A 7,139-nucleotide genomic window follows, 5' to 3' on the forward strand; every position below is an offset into this window, starting at 1 on the left:
CTAAAGTTCAGGTCCTGAATCTTATAGCCCTTAGTGATAGAATTGCATTACCTATAGAACATAAAGAGTATCACCAATCATCATGAAACACCATACACCATAAATAATAAATGACATTTGACCTAGTTATTGAGCTTAATTAAAACTCTTACTAAACCTCAATAATATATCATTTATGGACTTATCAAATATGACTTTAATTTAAACCCAACAAAAATTATCAATATTCCGACTTTATGATTATTGAGTCAAGTAGTTACACATAGAGGAGGGGGGAGGGAGAGTAGCTTATTTGAAATCGACGGGCTCACAGTAGAATAAGGTCGCACAGTGGAGGGTGGTAGTTTGAGAAGAAAGCATACTTTTGTCCAAGTCTCTACACTTGTGATGCCCCCGACTCCCACGTACGGAAACATGAGAATCGTGACATCGGGATGATGATAACTCGAGTCAAGTATCCCAACGATAAGTGCTCAAGTGTGTGTAACATGCAAAAAGTGCACAACAAAAGTCGCAGCAGTTAAATTAAAAGCTAGCCAACTGAGTACCAAAATTTTAAATGCAGACTTACCAAAATAAAAGTAGTACATAAAAAGAGTTATACAGTTATTCCAAAATATATTACAAAGGGCAAATACATAGCAAGTGGGAAAATAAATCTCGATACACGAGAGCAACCCCAGATCACTCCTCTAGCGGAGCCAAAGCCTAAGGCTCGTCGTCCTTGTCTGCATCAAAATCTGTGATACATTAAAATGGTATCGCAGGTAAGTAATAATTCAAACAACCTACGAGATAAAAATGTATTAATGCAACCAACAATCATGTGTACATGACGAAAACACAAATGTGACCCCAAAACCTCATTTTTCCTGAAAATGATTACTTTCCAACGCACGCCAAAAATCTCATCTAACCAAAAACACGCCATGAATAATATCCGTCACTTTTCCAGAAAATGACCCAAACATAAACCAACCATTTTCCCAGAAAATTGTGCTCGTAACCATTAAATCATAAACCAACAACATAATCATTTATCGGACACTATAGGCAGGAATCACAGGTGAGACTCTACCACCATCCCTAATTACCATCATCCCTACCACATGCACCGTAGGCAGGAATCACAGGCGGGACTATACCACTATCCCTGCTTACCACCGTCCCTACAGTTCCTTTTCACACATAAGGTACCTATCAGAGCACTGTAGGTGGGAATCACAGGCGGGACTCTACCACCATCCCTGCTTACCACCATCCCTATCGCATGCACCGTAGGCGGGACTATACTACCATCCCTACAATCTCTTTTCCTTTCTCTCAAACCAGTCAATCCAATCATTTCAAATATACTCAAAATCATTTCTCACATGAAAACTTAGTATTTCAAGTATACATGTGAACATGTATACAATTATGCGAAAACCCAGTTTGCAGTTACAAACATGAACATGCGTTTAAATGCATTGTATCTAACACAACACAATATTCAACAACTAGAAAATCACAACATAGTCCAATCACACAAACAACTTCATCCTCCAATCCAACCGACCCTTTACTCCTCGGACTCAGTCCGACGCAACCAACCAATTCACAGTAAAATTGAGTTAGTGCAAAAATACATTTAAATCTCAAAAGTTCTTTGGGAAAATACTTATAGTGCTATAATATACTTTTTGAATGATCACGGAGGTGCTAGAAGTGGCAACACAACAATGTAACAGTGAGAAAATGCACAAGGTCGTGGGTCTTAAAATGCTAGATTTTGAACGGAGACAAACGAAAACTTGAGATTATTAGGGAAGGGCTTAGGGATGTTGGTGAAGATAATAGTGGTGGTGGTTGGCCGTGGGCGGCGGTTGGAGTGCAAAAAGCTCAAAACGGAAATGGGGGTGGATGGGCTTCACCGATGGCGGATCGGGGCTGATGATGGGTGGGTTAGGTAGCTGGGGGGTCGCTGGTGATGTGGTGAAGAGGTGGTGGCCAATGGCAGCGCAACGGCTACACGCGAGTTCAATGGGTACCGCAGCTTGAAGCCGTGCGTGGGGGCTCAAGGCAGCACGAGAGAAGCTGAAAATGGATGGGTGAGGACACCAACTGGTGGGGAGATGAATGGGAGGGCGGTGAAGAAAGTGGGTGGCGCACGGCGGCGCTGTAGTGGATGACGCACAGACGGGGGGAGAGAAGGAGAATGTCGCATGGGAAGAAAGAGAGAGGAGAAAAAGGAATGAAGGAAAAAAGAAAAAAAAAAAAAGAGAGAAGAAGAAAAGAAAAAGAGGAAAAAGAAAAAAGCAAGATAAATAAATGAGATTCAATCCTCACATCTTGGGTCACAAAAATGATCTAATGAAAATAATTTCAAAACAACGAGTTAAATAAAATAATTTAAACGCAATGACTAAATAAAAATAAAATAATTAAATCCAACAATAAACTAATTTAAAATAAAGAGTAATTTAAATAATGAACAATAATTAATAACAAGAAAACACATTGAATTAACAATTAAAAATCTTAAAATAATATCACGTAAATCATCTAAAATTTAAAATAAAAAAGCCCAAAATCTTAATAAATGAAATAATTATTTAGTCAAAATACACGTAAATACAGGATATCACAGTTGGTAAGTCTGGCAAGATCGTTGAACCATCATTGAGTAGTATTGGCAAACTTAGTGTAGATAGTGTTAACAATGATAGTAATGATAGTGAGAATAAGAATAGATATGTGCGGTGGAGCAAGATGTGTCAAAAAAATTATCTATGATGGAGGTTGATAGTTAGCCCTGCCAATCATTATAAATTCCTTGAGTTGAAGTTGTCAAGGGCTTGGAAACCCCTAGATAGTTCAAAACCTTTGTCTTTTGATAAAGGAAAAGAGACCCCAATTTTTCTTATGGAAACTAAACTACTTGCTAGCAAATTTGAAGGTTTAAAAAGAAGATTGAGATTTGATGGTTGTTTTGTAATGGATTCTTTGGGTAGGAGAGGTGGTTTGGCCCTATTATGGGAAAAGGATATGGATCTTGAGATTGTAAACTATGCTTAGAACCACATTCTTGCTAAGTTGTGCTATCCCGATAAAAATGTTAGTCGGTTGTTTACTGTAGATATGGTCACCTTGAATGGAATAGAAGAAAAGAGACACGAAACCTGTTATCTCTCTTAAAGCCACCCACAAACCAAGCTTGGTGTGTGCTAGGTGACTTTAATGAAATAATTTCTCAAGATGAGAAGATGGGTGGCAGACAATGACCAAAGACACAAATAGAAGAATTTCGAAATGCTCTTGAGAAAAATAACTTGTTTGACTTGGGATGGAATATGAAAAAATTTACATGGAGTACTAAACATTGGGATGAATCCTTTACAAAGGAAAGGCTATATAGAGTAGTGGCTAACCCTCAATGGACAGAGTTGTTTAAGAATGTATAAGTAGAAGTATTGCTTGTAAGAAGCCCTGACCATAAACCACTTGTACTAGCAATAAGAGGAGCAAGCTACAATGAGAAGAATAAAGTGGTTATTTAGAATCTTTAGATATGAACCAAACTGGTACTTAGAGGAAAGGGTGGGTCTGTTATACAAGATGCATGAGAAAGGGACATTGATGAACAGGACAAGTTTAAACTAGTAGAGAATAAACTCAACAGTTGCAGAAGGGCCTTAATTAGATGGAGTTCACAAAAAAATCAAGATGCAGAAAGGCAGATTGAGTTTATAAATAATAGGCTTAAAAGAGAATAGGAGAATGAAGGACCACACAATGTAGATATTATTAAAACTCTACAAGGAAAATTAGGCCTACTGCTTAAGCAAGAAGATTTGAAGTGGAAACGAAGAACAAAATAGAATTGGTATAAGATGGGGTACAAGAATACCAAGTTTTTTCATGTATGTGCTTGCCAAAGGAGAAAAAAGAATTGGATTAAGAAGATTACAAATTCACAGGGCAAGATTTTGACTGACCAACCAGAAATTGAAGATCCATTCACTCAATTTTTTAAAGATCTATTCAAGTATACAAATCCCACTGTAGAGTGTATTGCTAGTTGTCTAGATGCAATTGAACCAAAAGTCACATTGGCTATGAATGAAGAACTGGAAAAATAATTCACAGCAGAAGAAGTTGAGGCAGCCTCGAAGCAAATGTCACCACTAAAGTCCCCAGAGCCTAATGGCTATGGGACTTGTTTCTATCAAACCTACTGGAACACATTAGGTGAGGAGTATGTCAAGCTATTCTAAGTTTTTTAAATGGGTGAAAGTTAGATATGGGCATTAACTTTACGTATCTAGCTTTAATTCCTAAAGTTAAAAGTCTTGTTGTAGTTAGTGAGTTAAGGCCAATAAGTTTATGTAATATACTTTACAAACTTGTATCAAAAGTGTTAGCAAACAGGTTAAAAAAGATCTTGTCTTCTATCAAATCAAGCTGCCAGAGTGCATTCATCCCAAGAAGACTAATTACAGATAACATTATAGTTGCATATGAAACTCTGCACACAATGAAGAGCAGACAAAAGGGCAAAAGGGGCAGCATGACATTCAAGCTTAACATGTCAAAAACATATGACAAAATAGAGTGGAAGCTCTTGGAGGCAATGATGAGGAAGCTCGATTTTCGAGATAGATGGATATCATTGATCATGGAGTGTATCATATTGTATGTTGGTTAATGGACATACTGGAGAGATCATCAAACCATAAAGGGGATTAAGGCAAGGGGACCCCATCTCCCCTTACCTTTTTATTTTGAGTGCTGAAGGATTGAGTTCATTAATTAAAGCATAAAAAAAATGTGGAGAAACGAAAGGAGTTTCTGTTACAAGAGGTGGTACAAGAATCAATCACTTATTATTTGTTGATGAATATGTTATTTTTGGGAGACCACTGCATTCATAATGGTTAAATATCCAAGAATTGTTAAACAAATATGAATTGGTATCAGGTCAGTTTTTGAACAAACAAAAAACCATAATATTATTTTAGTTCTTTCACTGAAGCTGCTACTAGAACACAAATTTTGCAAACTGCTGGGATATCAGCATGTGGAAATTTTGAAAGATGCTTGGGTTTACCATCTTTTGTGGGTAAATCTAAGTATAATACCTTTAGGCACTTAAAGGAAAGGGTGTGGACAAAGATCAACAGTTGGAAGAATACCTTCCTCTCCCAAGCAGGAAAGGAAATTCTAATTAAAGCTATAATCCAAGCCTTGCCTACATTTTCCATCAGTGTCTTCAAGCTGCCCCCAAAAACTTTGTAAAGAAATAACTGCCATGATGTCCAGATTCTAGTGGGGTTTAAAAAATAATGGATCTAAAATTCAGTGGAGAAGTCAGAATAAGATGGGAGAATCAAAGAAAAATGGAGGGTTACGCTTTAGAGATCTTAAGAGTTTCAACAGGGCTTTACTAGCAAAACAATGCTAGAAGATGATCCAAATTCCAACTCTGGTTGAAGTAATAATGAAGGAGAAGTATTACAAGAATGAGAATTTAGCACAGGCTAAGTTTGGGTCAAGGCCATCCTTGATATGGAGAAACATGTTTCATTACTTGATCTGACCAAGATAGGACTGGTATGGAGATTAGGGAATGGTAGCATAATTAAGATATGGATGATAAATGGTTGCTAGTACAATCTTCCAGCAAAGTCCAATCACCCATTAAAGTATTAAATAATGAAGCAAAAGTACGTGAATTGATTGAGAAAGGGACCGCAATGGAAGGATAGCGTAGTGAATGAAATATTCAAAGGGAAGGAGCATAATAGGTGTTGAGGATAAAATAATATGGGGCCCTAGTACTAAAGGAATTTTCACAGTAAAAAAATGTTTATCATGTTGAGCAAAATAGAATGAGAATGTTGAAAGGGGAATCTTCAAGCTACTATGAAGTCCAACAGATTGGCAGTTTATATGGAATTTAAGGGTGCTTGGTTATGTTAAGCATTTTATATGGAAGACTGCTCATGATATTCTCCCAACTAGATGTAACCTATTTGGAGCTGCCCAATATGTGAAAGAGAAGAAGAGACTATAGTCCATGCACTTTGGAGCTGCCCTGCTACAACATATATATGGAATGAAGCTAATAGTCCAGTTCAGAAGATGTCAAGTGTAGAGGTCTACTTTATGGATCTGTGGAAGAAATTTATTAAGAAGTTGAAAGTAGAAGAAGTAGAACTGGTAGGCTGGGTTATGAAGAGGATATGGTTAAGGAGAAACTCACTGATTTATGAGAATAAATTTGAGAACCCGAGGCAGTTATTTTAAGTCTGATAAACAAAGCTTACTGGGCTTCAATTCAACTCAGCATCAGATGCTAGATGATCATCAACAGAATGTTATAGTTTGACAACAGGTCAGATGGAAGAAACCAAGTGGCAGGTACACAAAAGCCAATTAGGATGCAACTGTATATAGCAAGGAGAAAAGGTAGGAATTGGTGTTATAATAAGAAATTTAGATGGTGATATTTTGGCATCTTTATGTTCAACTATTAATCAATGCAAGAGGCCAGCAACTACAGAAGCATTTGTCCTGAGAAGAGCTATGACTCTATGCATTGAATTGGGGCTTTCTCATGTGATCCTAGAAAGAGATGCCCAGATTATTGTTAAAAACTTAAAGTAGCTACAAGTTATGAAGACGATTATGGTGTACTTATAGATGATGCAAGAAGGATGCTGCTTGAAAGACAAAGTTGGAGGTTTAACTTTACATATAAAGAGGCAAACTATATATGTTGCTTATAAACTTGCTAAATTAGCTGTAACAATGTTGTAAGAGAGAGCATGGATTGAGGAATGTCCTAGTCAAATACGTGGTACATGTTGAGTGAGAAAGTTTTTAATTAACATTTTATTGATTCTTAAGAATAAAACTATAAGCTATGCTTTGATTTTTTTTTAAAAAAAAAAGGTGGAAAATTTTGATCAAGAAAAAAAATACGGAAAGATCGATTTGAATGGAGCCGTGAAAATGTAATGGACCCCGTTCACAATATTCTAGAAAGTTCCAAGAAGTGGGAATAGATGGAGAGAAAGAAGATCAAGAAGAAGAACGTAATTGACTGAATATTTTTCCTGCCTTTCTCTTCTTCTTCAATTCCGTATTTATAGTGT

This window comes from Juglans microcarpa x Juglans regia, chromosome 8S (assembly GCF_004785595.1).
Source record: "Juglans microcarpa x Juglans regia isolate MS1-56 chromosome 8S, Jm3101_v1.0, whole genome shotgun sequence".
Classification (NCBI taxonomy): Eukaryota; Viridiplantae; Streptophyta; class Magnoliopsida; order Fagales; family Juglandaceae; genus Juglans; species Juglans microcarpa x Juglans regia.